Source organism: Lissotriton helveticus, chromosome 3_1 (assembly GCF_964261635.1).
Source record: "Lissotriton helveticus chromosome 3_1, aLisHel1.1, whole genome shotgun sequence".
NCBI lineage: Eukaryota > Metazoa > Chordata > Amphibia > Caudata > Salamandridae > Lissotriton > Lissotriton helveticus.
In genome coordinates, this window is record NC_136061.1 from 1,862,465,508 (window position 1) to 1,862,479,355 (window position 13,848).

Consider the following 13,848-nt stretch of genomic DNA (forward strand, 5'->3'; position numbering starts at 1 on the left):
ACTTGTATCTTTAGAATATCTGGAAAATCTAATCTCTTCTACGTTTTCCTCACTTGAACTTGTTCTTTGATGTTTTGTTTCTCTTGTTACCTACTGCTCTTCGCTATACATTAGTGTGCCAACTGCATTTCAAAGCTGCTTCCCCTATATTCTTTTTACTTTCATACTCCTATTTCTCCCTAGTAGGCTCATCTATGGTAGCTATTACTCTTATCTCAGCTTGGATTGAGTTATCCTAGTTTTACATGTTTACTTCCACCAGGACAATGACCCTTAAGATTCACCACAGCTGTCACCTTGCATATGGGCGTCACATCCCAAGCACTAGGGTGGACTGCCCATTCAGTGCAGCAGCCAGAATCTCACAATCAGCTCCTGGAATCCACCCAGCAGGATCCCCATTAAACCTATTTTTTTTATAGTTTTATATAGTGCGAACTAGATCCAAAGAAATTAGAGCGGTTTACATGAGCACCAGTTGTGTTACAGATGGACACATTAATTTTTTGTTAGACACTGGGAGATTAAGTGATTTGCCCAGAATCACAGGATGTTGAGCATCCCTGCCGAGACACAACCCCAGTTTCCCAGCTGGGAGGTCGACTGCTGTAGCAGTTAGGTCACATCATCTCCCCAAGCTCTCCCCTTGCTCCCTCTAGACAATCTCCTTGTCCTCTCAGTCTCCTTTGATCTCAGTTCAGGTAGAAGCTCAAGGCTCCAGGTTAGTGTTCTTGACTCCCCTAAGTGATGTCCCCTCACCTAGCATGGGAGACTGGCAAACCCTCAATCCCCAGTCAATTTCACAACTGGCAAAACTTGTGCTGAGTTTCTCCACATGGATGTACAACTTCAGTATGAGAATTTGGGAGTCATAAGCTCCTGTTTTTATAATTCATTTCCAGACTCAAATTTGACTGGTATTTCTGTCTTTGTAGTTAGTATTCTGGGGGTTTCCCAATTTGAAATGCCCACTTCTCTGTTGTGCTCTTTTCCCAGAAAGCCATCTATTACAGCAGGAGTGTCTCTATACACAGGCCATAAGAGTGACTAAAGGATCAACCTGGATGTCAACCTAAGTGATATGTGTATCTTAAATTTACAAAGGCCACCGGCCCTACTCTTTATTACTCTTTATTAGTCCCATCTCCTTCCTGAGATGTGTCAAGGCTCCTTGCACCAGTGACCTCTTTCAAAATCAAAGAGCACTGCTAAATTGTACTGAAGAGCCTGGCTCTCCTACCTCCAGTGTGTGTGTGAGTGTGTGAGTGTGTGCATGTGTGTGTGTCTGTGTGCAAGCCACAAATCTCTTGAGGGCTTCTCTAGCTCCACATGTTCCTCCAGCAGGCCCTCTGGCTCACCACAGGGAAACCACAGGCCCTCAAGCAGTGTACCACTTCAGGCACCTATGCATCTTTAGTGATGCACACGAGCACATGTGTATTCCTCCATGTTCTATACGCCTCGCAGGCACACGCAGTTACCAGCACATGCCTCTGGTGCTGTCTCCATATGCCATAGATCTCACAGACTCACACATACTTACTAGCGCGGTGCATTCACACATGCACGAGGGGCCCCCATGTATGGCAACACTCATAAGCTCATGCATATACCAGCATGGTGTACTCATACATTCACACATTATCCTCATGTACTGTAGCACTCAGGCTCACACACATATTAGTGAAGTGCAGTGATGAATGCATTTTCCTCATGTACTGTAGCACTCATAGGCTCACGCAGATACCAACATGGTGCACTCAAACATGCATGCACTTTCCTCATGCACTGTAGCACTCATGGACTTACACACATACTATTGTGGTGCACTCAAACATGCACACGCTGTCACCCATTTACTTTAGCTCTCGTAGGCTCACTCACATAGCAGCACCATGCAGTCACACATGCACATGCTGTCCCCACATTTTCCCGGATGAAGGCCAAGGTTGAGCTCAGCCTACAGTAGGAAACCATCTTTGAGTGAGCCATTTGTCCCTACTCCCATGACATGCGTCAGAAGGCCTAGCCATAATACTTGATCACTCTCTGTTAAACGGTATGCTGACACCACCGCAGTCATGCCACTCAGCTCCCGGCGATGACGGTTGCCCTCCACTACTATGAGGGTAGCGGGTGGTGAAACATTTTTTAATTCAACAAAGCTGCCAAGGTGATGTAAGATAGTACATGTTGAGGGCCAGTTTTGGGCACCCTCAGGCCTCAAAAGCTCTCACAATACCATTTTTAGCAGATCCATTTGTTTGTAGAATGAAAGTTGTCAGCATGTAAAATTCTTTCTTACATCATTGTTCCAAAAAATCTCCTTTTTGATAGTTGCCATGAAAATGTGTGGTTCCTTTCCAATGGCATACATTTTTAAATTGGAAAGTTTTCCATTAACTTGGAACGGTTAATTACTTTTAGCTAAAATTTTGTACTATTATTGTGACAGTGTAAAGTGTTTCGTTTTTCATACGAAGAGGAGCATAATCATGTGGTTTTTTACTTAGAAATAGGTGCCATTTTCAGAAGATACCAGTGTAGAATGACATTTAGTTCCAAAGATGTTCCCATCAGTGGAGGGCCAGATTACATCATTTTAATGTAAAAATACTTCCACTGGTAATTGACAAATGAATCAGAAACCTATTAGAAGGTGAACTCATTGAATAACCTGCATGTGCCTGTCTCAGGATGGTCATGCTAGTTGGTATGAGACAGCTTCAATTGCTGATTGTTAGACACAATACATAGTATGCTAGTAGGAAGGTTCAGTGTCTGAAATAGATTTTAGTCATTCTATGAAATTGGATTATTAGGTGGAGTGCGTGGCTTCCAACCTCAAGGAATATTAATAACCTTTAAAGTGACTATACTCACCTAAGCTCAGTCTTCTGGTAATTAAACAAGAAGCGGTTCTGTCGGGTAGAACAAACGTAAGTTGGGGATGCTCAAAATGCAATCTGAAAAGTAAGCCCTCGAACATGCATCATATGAACAAATGATCAACACTTAACTGGCTTGGCACTTAATGAATAAGAACTGAGATGGATGGTTTGGTGATGTTATTTATATCAGAATTGCTTCATTCAATGATATATACAATACAATGGTAGACTGTCAAGATCAATTATATACATGAATATAAAGTGCGTAAGGGTGACAATTGTGCCACGTGCTCAAGTGGTGAACAATATATACGGTGTAATCATGGTTGTTTATATATAAAAGTGTAAAGTAGGCCAGAAGCTGATTTCAATCCAGAGATTCCTATCTTCCGTGGTATAAAATCCTGGTGGTACTGGACCTAGCGTAAGCGTCGACGTTTCGACCCTATGGTGCCCCTGTTGGTGGTCACTACAGGTCTTCCTCAGGACAGGTAGGGGGGAGGTTTTTTGGTTGCAGTCTGAAAGAAATTGTGATGCGTGTGTGAGAGAGACTACAGGTGCATGGAAGCATTACACCATGTATGAGGGGCTGAACTACTCACCCTCTTGAAGGCAGGAGGAGTCTCAGCCTGGAACACTGGGGTGCGAGGAGGTACTTCGCGTGTCCCCAGGAATAACAATCTATGGGCGAGGGGCGGTTCCCAATGAGGTGTTGTTCAAACCATTCACAAAATAGATTGTCAGAGCGTTAGTAATGGGGTGCTTGACTAAGAGTCTACCGTCGGCAGACGTGGTTACGTGCTGTAGCGCAGTAATGGTTTAAGAAAAGACATGCGCTGAGGTGAATCAGAACGTGTACTACACAGATAGCATGCAAGAGTCTTCGGTGATCTGTTTAGAAAGGGGTCATGTCCGACCTAGTGACGAGTGCACTAAAAGGGCATGCGGTGATCTGTTAAAAACAGGAATAATCCGGGCTGGTTAAGTCCTAGTCAGGGGATAGTATGTACAATTGAGAGCAGACTCATGCAATGATTCTACTGGCTGATCCAGTCACAGCAAGTGCCATTAAGATTGGTACACGGACACACCCTATCAGTGCGGTGGCTTGAGTAATTACGTTAGAAAACGGAACCGAGCACGATTGATTCTGATTAGCCCGAGCTGTGGATCAGTGCAGTGGAGTGTTTAATAGTGCGGGCTGGTTAAGTTCAGATGCCTTCAAGGCAGGCGATAGTGCGTGTGATTAAAAGATTGATTGGGAACCGGGAATGATTTACAAAGAGCGCAGTGAGTTACATGCGTGATGTCAGTTGAGGCGTATCACTATCTACAGTGAGGTAACGTGAATAAAATAATTACTTAAGGTGTGGGCGCAAAAGCTTGCACACTAGCCTCGTTAAGGTCCCAATTAAAGCGGGCATACGTGGCCGGGGCTCACCTTAGTTTGGAGATTCAGAAATTGGAAAGATGGTCCACGGTCCCATCCATCTTCTGCTGTGAGTCAGAATGGATGCCCGCCGTGACCGTCTGGTAATATGCCGGAAAAGTGACGTGGCCGCGAGGACACCTGCGTGTCGCAGCTGGATTTGGTTGCCTAGAGACGACGTTGGCATCCTGTAATGTAGCACGCAGTCTGCGTGAGCACGGGCGCTTAATGCCAGTGTGTGTTTCCAACGCTTCATGGGAGATGGGTATAAATGATATATTCTAGGTTAATACATCCACAGTCCAACCACGCGGTCTGGGCTGAGGAATGTGGCGATTGCCTGATAATCGAGTATGGGACAATTAATCAGTGATGCAAACAGGTGACAAGGACTGCATCACCCTAACTCGAGGTTAGCCAGCACTTGAACCACTTTTTAACCCTAATCTGAAATTGTGTTTGTCATGAGCATTGTAATTTTAAACTTTATTCTCAATTCTCAACTTTATTCTCAATATACGGCTACTAACACCTGCCATAATGTGCTTAGATCAGTTTCCCATCATGTATGTACAAGGCATACCCGTGGTTTATAAGGAATTGTATGTACTTAAATCATGACTGTATCATTTCTACCATCTTTTCTGTGGCCAGAATAACCTAGTAATGTTTATGGTGTTCTTTACCACACTGACATTGATATGACTACACCCCATTTCAAACACCTTAACTTAAAAATGTATTGAAATACGTCAGTTATTCATAAGCTCGGGTTAATGCAATATGCCCGCTAGTGGGCGGGGTGACTCCTGGCCCTTCCCTAACCAGTGGGGTCAGAGTTCTCTGGGCAAGTCCTACCCACTTTTTTCAGTAGTTCCTGTTTACCTTACTACAAACAAACCCAAATTGTAATGTGTCAGGGCATGTTCAAGGTTGCTAACTTCTTCGTAAACACTAAACGTGAGCTGTGAGGGCTGGGCGTGTATGGGATGTGTACTATGGTAATCCTAATGTTCTTCCATGTCTAACAGTAAATCTAGCTGGGAGAAGGTACTGTACCCACAACACACCTAGAGGCAGAAGTCTGGTAGGACAAAATCAGGGTCCTTCAGAAACCCCACAGTGAACACACAAGAATTGTTTTGCCATCTTGTTCTCTCCATTTCAAATGCCCACAGGTGTTATATGTGATTCCAGCTGACTTGTCAAGCAGGATTTGTCACTCCAGAAGGATTTTACACTATAGTGTGGCAAAATATGCTTACAGCAACCACCATTTTCTGTGACACTCCAAGGAGTTATCTCTGCCCATTCAGGTCAGCATATTGTTTGCTTCTGGGAGGCATTTCATATCTTTCTTACACCAATGCAAGGTTAATCACTGGCTGGAGAAGCTGGATAGCAAGCAAATGTGCATCCCTGAACTTGAGGGAGGGAAAATGTCACTTTCTAAAAGTTACTTTCCTTTAATGTTTATTAAAACTCCCTTTTCAGCATTGACTCTGATTTTTTAAACTATTACAAATAGTTGTTTAATTATTGTTCTAGCTGGTCCCATTCACTAAATACAGTATTAGTATTTAATACTGGGCTCCAGTGTTTCACCGTGGCCAAACAGCCTCTCTACAGTAAAAATAGCTTCTGGGTGCTAGTCATTGTAAGGACATGCTAACATAACATGTCTACATGTCCTACCTTTAAATATCATGCACACTGCCTTCTAGACAACAAGGCCTACATAGGGGTGACTTAATAATATTTAAAAGAAAGGTTTTGCCAGTCAAAAGTGATTTATTTTGACTGATCAAATTACAGTTTTTACACTACTACAATCAGGCAACACAGGGTAGGCCTGAAACCGTGTTTACACTGCCACTGAAGTGGATGGCACAATGGGCGCTGCAGTCCACAAGTGACATTTTAACTTTCAGGCCCTGGGTACACTATCTATACCATATACTAGGGGTTTATAGGCAAGGTAAAGGTTCCAATTACAAATAGGCCAATTTAACCTTGTTTAAAGGGGGCGCACAAGCACTTTACCACTGGCTAACAGATGTAAAGTGCACAGTACTCTAAAACAAGGAAAAATATTGGGTCCAGCAAAAGGTGAGAAATACTTGTTGACCACGCAGAAAAGGCTGATTTCCTACATTCATAGTTTTCAAAAATGGAACATGCTTGCAAAGGTTGCAATCTTCCCAGACTTGTTTAAGTGTTTTTTTTTTAAATATACAATATTAAGTATTACCTGAAGTCTAATGCTAAATTAAGTTAATCTTGATTTTGGGCTTGGGGAGTCCTATTTTCCTTCTTTGTAAGAAACTGGCAAATGCTTCACAGATGGATTTCCTTTGCCATCCTCTGGAGGCTCAGAAATTGTCAGTGTTCTGGCTAGTGTATTGAAACTTAATTACTAAAACCTTGGGTCTTCCTCCAACTATACGAGCTATTTAATTGTTTGCTAAAATCTTCTTCGCTTCCAGTATGCTGTGTCATTGACCTCCTTCATAGAACATCAACATTGTCAAGAAAAAGTAAATGCCATTGAACTTCTATCTAACTGCTTAACTGCACCTGACATTTTATCCTATGTGCCATACTTTAGGTACATAGATATTTTTTATTTAGTGTACAAAGCACTTCTGTATCCTCATGAGGTGAGGATAATGCAGGTTTAGCATGGGAGAAGTGGGTACAGGGGATGTGCATTGTGTGCAGAGGATGAAGCAGCTCTGCAACCTTTGCAATTAGTTATGCACATCATAACACTCCGAGACACCGTAAGGTATTTGTGCGCTTTAGAAATTTTAAAAATAAATAAATAAATAAATCAACACTCGGTGGCAAAAAGGGGAGTAAGTTGTGTTATGTGGATGCATTTGTATAGCGTGCTAATCACCCATGAGTGAATCCAGGTGCTTGAGCAGGTGTGTAGGCATGAGGCCCTGCAGAGTTAGTCAAAGAGTCAGGTCTTCAAGTTCTTGCAGATTTCAATAAGCAAGGAGGAGGCTTTGATGTTTTGTGGGAGGACATTTCAGGTTTTGGGTGTGATGTAAGAAAATGGGCGACCACCTGTACTGCTTTTGTGAATGCTGGGGTGTGGCCAAGTGAAAGTGATGGTGAGGTAGGTCCTTGGCAGGGTGGTAAAAGTCTATGCAGCTATTCAGGTATGCAGTTCCAAGTTGTGCAGTGCTTTGTATGTGTGCGTGAGGAATTTGAATTGGTTGAGTTTGTGTATAGGGAGTTAGTGGGGCTCTCTGGGATGTTGAGGATGAGTCTTGAGACAGTGTTTTGGATGGTCTGTAGTCTGTGTAAGAGCTATTTGGAGATCCCAGGGTAGAGTATGTTGCTGTAGTCAAGTGTGCTCGTGATGAGTGCTTGCGTGACCATATGTCTAGTGTTCTGGGGCAGCCATTTGAAGTTCTTTGTTGGATGTAAAGAATGTGGAAGCAGGAAGAACTCACTGCACTGACTTGTGCTGTTATGTTAAGTTTGTCATCCAGGATGATCCCCAGGTTTCGTCAGTGGGCTTTGATGTTGGTCCTAGCTCTGTCAGCCACCATGTAGAGGCCCATTGAGAGTTTTTGTTTCCGAAGACCAATACTTCTCTTTTGTCAGAATTGAGCTTCAGGCAGTTAGATCTATACACCTTGCTACTGTGATCATGCAGTTAGTGAAGTTGGTTCTGGTGGTTATTGTCTTGTCAGTCAGGACAGGATGAGTTGGGTGTTGTCAGCGTAGGATATTATGGTGATGCTTTGGGATCGGATGATGTTTGCGAGCAGAGTCATGTAAATGTTGAACAGAGTGGGGCTGAGAGATGAACCCTGGGAGACCCCGCAGATCAGGTTCTTGGATTCCGATGTTTAGGGTGGTAGTCTGGCTCTCTGTGTTCTTCCTGTGAGGAAGGAACTTCTCTAGTTGAGGTTGGGTCCTTGGATGCCGATGTTGTGGAGTGTTTTGATTAGTGTGCTGTAAGAGACCATATTGAAGGCTGTGGAGACAGAGGTAAAGTAGGATAAGGGCTGCAGTCTCACATCAGTCCAGTATGATTCAGGTGTTGTCTGTGGTCCTGATGAATGCTGTTTCGGTGCTATGGTAACTTCTGAATGCTGATTGAGTGTAGTTCAATAGGTGGTGTAGTTCGCAGTGGCTGGTGAGTTCTTTGTTGATGGCCTTCTCCATTGCTTTGGCTGGGTAGCGGAGCAGTGAGATGGGATGTAATTTACTGACTTAATTTGTGTCAACTGATGGCTTTTTGAGGCAGATGTTGACTGCTGCATGCTTCAAGTCATCCTGGAAAGTGGCGGATGTGATGGAGGTGTTGATGATGTGGGTGAGGGTGCTGTTCGTAGGTGTTCCTCCCAGGTTGTAGATGTGGTGGGGCATGGATCTGTCAGGCCCTGGAATGTACCATCTGCATGATCGTTGCTGTGTCTTTTCTAGCAAGTGTTTTTCATTCAGTCAGGTGTTGACTTGGTTGGTGGGGGGCAGGTTGGCGATGAGAACTCTGGGGTCCAGTTGGAGCTCAAAGATGCTTTTGATGTTTACTATCTTGATGTGGAAGAAGTGTTATGGGTTGTTGCAGAGTTCTTGGGGGGGTGAAACTGTTGACTGCGGCTTCGGTGGTAGTAATTCTTTGACAAGGGAAAAGATCTTCTTGCAGCTGTTGGTGCTCGCTTAGATGCATTCAACTTGTATTTTTTTTGGTGTCTCTCAGTTGCTGGTGGTGGCATCCAAGTGCAGCCTTGTGAGTGGCTCCAGCTGTGCTCTCATGGCTGGTTCTCCATTTCCTTTCTAGCTGTTTGCAGTGGTGTTTTAAGTTTTGGAGGTCCTCTGTGTACCAGCTGGCTTGTGTGTTCTTCTTTGTCTGTTGGTTTTGACGGGTGAGATGGAATGAAAAATGCCCTTCATCAGCCCCCATTGGATCCACCTGTTGTCGAAGACACCTACTCACCCTTCTAGACCAGGCAGAGTTAGTGCTATCTGGCCAGGACTTTGCGAGTATTAAAGCAGAGTCTTCCGAAAGGCCTGGCACTTTCTAGCGTTGCCTGTAACCCGCCAGGCCATCAGGGGAAGACTGCACTTTTTAATCCATACAACCAGTGAATCACCCACTCAGACATCTATTCACAGACTCATATACCCCCCACCCAAAAACACAAACACTCAGGGACCCAAACAGATACTCAGACAACAAATCTATAACTATATAGACACCCATGTAGCTATTCAGCAACCATGCAGTTGCTTACACACCAACTTAGAGACAAATACAGACTTTCACACAGTGTAGTCAGTAACCCATGCATTAAGTAACCCATGCATTCAGTAAGACAAGTCCAATCACTCACTTATACAGTCAGTCACGCACCAAAATAATCCCTTTAGGATCTTGTAAATACATTAATTCTTCAATACACCTTGGTATGTATATATATATATATATGTATCAATGCTCGAAGGTGTCCACCTTTGAGTAGCACGCGAACAGCAGCTTGGTTTATGTATAGGTGAGGACGGGGATCCACTCGTAGACGCCGCTCCTTACGGGATCTGCCCGACGCGTTTCGAAGCTCCATTTGCTTCTCTTCTGGGGCTTTAACGGAAGCGGTGTGCGCAACCGCCAACCCACTTCCCCATTTTATATATAACACACCCACCGATGGGAGGCTCAAATGAGACTGTGCATTCTGGGAAGTGTGGTCCGGGAAGCACACAATCAAGTCCTGTATGGACTCCACAAGTGGGCCCGTCCTCGATTCCAAGTACGACTGCTGCTTCACTTTAGTGACCCCCAGGGTGCCGGGGTGGTGCATACTCCGCGGCTGGATGGCCGCGTATAAATCAATGCTCGAAGGTGTCCACCTTTGAGTAGCACGCGAACAGCAGCTTGGTTTATGTATAGGTGAGGACGGGGATCCACTCGTAGACGCCGCTCCGTACGGGATCTGGCCGACGCGTTTCGAAGCTCCATTTGCTTCTCTTCTGGGGCTTTAACGGAAGCGGTGTGCGCAACCGCCAACCCACTTCCCCATTTTATATATAACACACCCACCGATGGGAGGCTCAAATGAGACTGTGCATTCTGGGAAGTGTGGTCCGGGAAGCACACAATCAATTCCTGTATGGACTCCACAAGTGGGCCCGTCCTCGATTCCAAGTACGACTGCTGCTTCACTTTAGTGACCCCCAGGGTGCCGGGGTGGTGCATACTCCGCGGCTGGATGGCCGCGTATAAATCAATGCTCGAAGGTGTCCACCTTTGAGTAGCACGCAAACAGCAGCTTGGTTTATGTATAGGTGAGGACGGGGATCCACTCGTAGACGCCGCTCCGTACGGGATCTGCCCGACGCGTTTCGAAGCTCCATTTGCTTCTCTTCTGGGGCTTTAACGGAAGCGGTGTGCGCAACCGCCAACCCACTTCCCCATTTTATATATAACACACCCACCGATGGGAGGCTCAAATGAGACTGTGCATTCTGGGAAGTGTGGTCCGGGTAGCACACAATCAAGTCCTGTATGGACTCCACAAGTGGGCCCGTCCTCGATTCCAAGTACGACTGCTGCTTCACTTTAGTGACCCCCAGGGTGCCGGGGTGGTGCATACTCCGCGGCTGGATGGCCGCGTATAAATCAATGCTCGAAGGTGTCCACCTTTGAGTAGCACGCGAACAGCAGCTTGGTTTATGTATAGGTGAGGACGGGGATCCACTCGTAGACGCCGCTCCGTACGGGATCTGCCTGACGCGTTTCGAAGCTCCATTTGCTTCTCTTCTGGGGCTTTAACGGAAGCGGTGTGCGCAACCGCCAACCCACTTCCCCATTTTATATATAACACACCCACCGATGGGAGGCTCAAATGAGACTGTGCATTCTGGGAAGTGTGGTCCGGGAAGCACACAATCAAGTCCTGTATGGACTCCACAAGTGGGCCCGTCCTCGATTCCAAGTACGACTGCTGCTTCACTTTAGTGACCCCTAGGGTGCCGGGGTGGTGCATACTCCGCGGCTGGATGGCCGCGTATAAATCAATGCTCGAAGGTGTCCACCTTTGAGTAGCACGCGAACAGCAGCTTGGTTTATGTATAGGTGAGGACGGGGATCCACTCGTAGACGCCGCTCCGTACGGGATCTGCCCGACGCGTTTCGAAGCTCCATTTGCTTCTCTTCTGGGGCTTTAACGGAAGCGGTGTGCGCAACCGCCAACCCACTTCCCCATTTTATATATAACACACCCACCGATGGGAGGCTCAAATGAGACTGTGCATTCTGGGAAGTGTGGTCCGGGAAGCACACAATCAAGTCCTGTATGGACTTCACAAGTGGGCCCGTCCTCGATTCCAAGTACGACTGCTGCTTCACTTTAGTGACCCCCAGGGTGCCGGGGTGGTGCATACTCCGCGGCTGGATGGCCGCGTATAAATCAATGCTCGAAGGTGTCCACCTTTGAGTAGCACGTGAACAGCAGCTTGGTTTATGTATAGGTGAGGACGGGGATCCACTCGTAGACGCCGCTCCGTATGGGATCTGCCCGACGCGTTTCGAAGCTCCATTTGCTTCTCTTCTGGGGCTTTAACGGAAGCGGTGTGCGCAACCGCCAACCCACTTCCCCATTTTATATATAACACACCCACCGATGGGAGGCTCAAATGAGACTGTGCATTCTGGGAAGTGTGGTCCGGGAAGCACACAATCAAGTCCTGTATGGACTCCACAAGTGGGCCCGTCCTCGATTCCAAGTACGACTGCTGCTTCACTTTAGTGACCCCCAGGGTGCCGGGGTGGTGCATACTCCGCGGCTGGATGGCCGCGTATAAATCAATGCTCGAAGGTGTCCACCTTTGAGTAGCACGCGAACAGCAGCTTGGTTTATGTATAGGTGAGGACGGGGATCCACTCGTAGACGCCGCTCCGTACGGGATCTGCCCGACGCGTTTCGAAGCCCCATTTGCTTCTCTTCTGGGGCTTTAACGGAAGCGGTGTGCGCAACTTCAACCCACTTCCCCATTTTATATATAACACACCCACCGATGGGAGGCTCAAATGAGACTGTGCATTCTGGGAAGTGTGGCCCGGGAAGCACAAAATCAAGTCCTGTATGGACTCCACAAGTGGGCCCGTCCTCGATTCCAAGTACGACTGCTGCTTCACTTTAGTGACCCCCAGGGTGCCGGGGTGGTGCATACTCCGCGGCTGGATGGCCGCGTATAAATCAATGCTCGAAGGTGTCCACCTTTGAGTAGCACGCGAACAGCAGCTTGGTTTATGTATAGGTGAGGACGGGGATCCACTCGTAGACGCCGCTCAGTACGGGATCTGCCTGACGCGTTTCGAAGCTCCATTTGCTTCTCTTCCGGGGCTTTAACGGAAGCGGTGTGCGCAACCGCCAACCCACTTCCCCATTTTATATATAACACACCCACCGATGGGAGGCTCAAATGAGACTGTGCATTCTGGGAAGTGTGGTCCGGGAAGCACACAATCAAGTCCTGTATGGACTCCACAAGTGGGCCCGTCCTCGATTCCAAGTACGACTGCTGCTTCACTTTAGTGACCCCCAGGGTGCCGGAGTGGTGCATACTCCGCGGCTGGATGGCCGCGTATAAATCAATGCTCGAAGGTGTCCACCTTTGAGTAGCACGCGAACAGCAGCTTGGTTTATGTATAGGTGAGGACGGGGATCCACTCGTAGACGCCGCTCCGTACGGGATCTGCCCGACGCGTTTCGAAGCTCCATTTGCTTCTCTTCTGGGGCTTTAACGGAAGCGGTGTGCGCAACCGCCAACCCACTTCCCCATTTTATATATAACACACCCACCGATGGGAGGCTCAAATGAGACTGTGCATTCTGGGAAGTGTGGTCCGGGAAGCACACAATCAAGTCCTGTATGGACTCCACAAGTGGGCCCGTCCTCGATTCCAAGTACGACTGCTGCTTCACTTTAGTGACCCCCAGGGTGCCGGGGTGGTGCATACTCCGCGGCTGGATGGCCGCGTATAAATCAATGCTCGAAGGTGTCCACCTTTGAGTAGCACGCGAACAGCAGCTTGGTTTATGTATAGGTGAGGACGGGGATCCACTCGTAGACGCCGCTCCGTACGGGATCTGCCCGACGCGTTTCGAAGCTCCATTTGCTTCTCTTCTGGGGCTTTAACGGAAGCGGTGTGCGCAACCGCCAACCCACTTTCCCATTTTATATATAACACACCCACCGATGGGAGGCTCAAATGAGACTGTGCATTCTGGGAAGTGTGGTCCGGGAAGCACACAATCAAGTCCTGTATGGACTCCACAAGTGGGCCCGTCCTCGATTCCAAGTACGACTGCTGCTTCACTTTAGTGACCCCCAGGGTGCCGGGGTGGTGCATACTCCGCGGCTGAATGGCCGCGTATAAATCAATGCTCGAAGGTGTCCACCTTTGATTAGCACGCAAACAGCAGCTTGGTTTATGTATAGGTGAGGACGGGGATCCACTCGTAGACGCCGCTCCGTACGGGATCTGCCCGACGCGTTTCGAAG

General features: G+C 47.0%; 1 protein-coding gene across 2 annotated transcripts in view; it reads left to right on the forward strand.

Moving 5' to 3' along the window:
* LOC144823913 (interferon regulatory factor 3-like) overlaps positions 1-13,848 on the forward strand; it is a 295,117-nt gene that overhangs the window by 253,071 nt on the left and 28,198 nt on the right. The window lies entirely within an intron of this gene.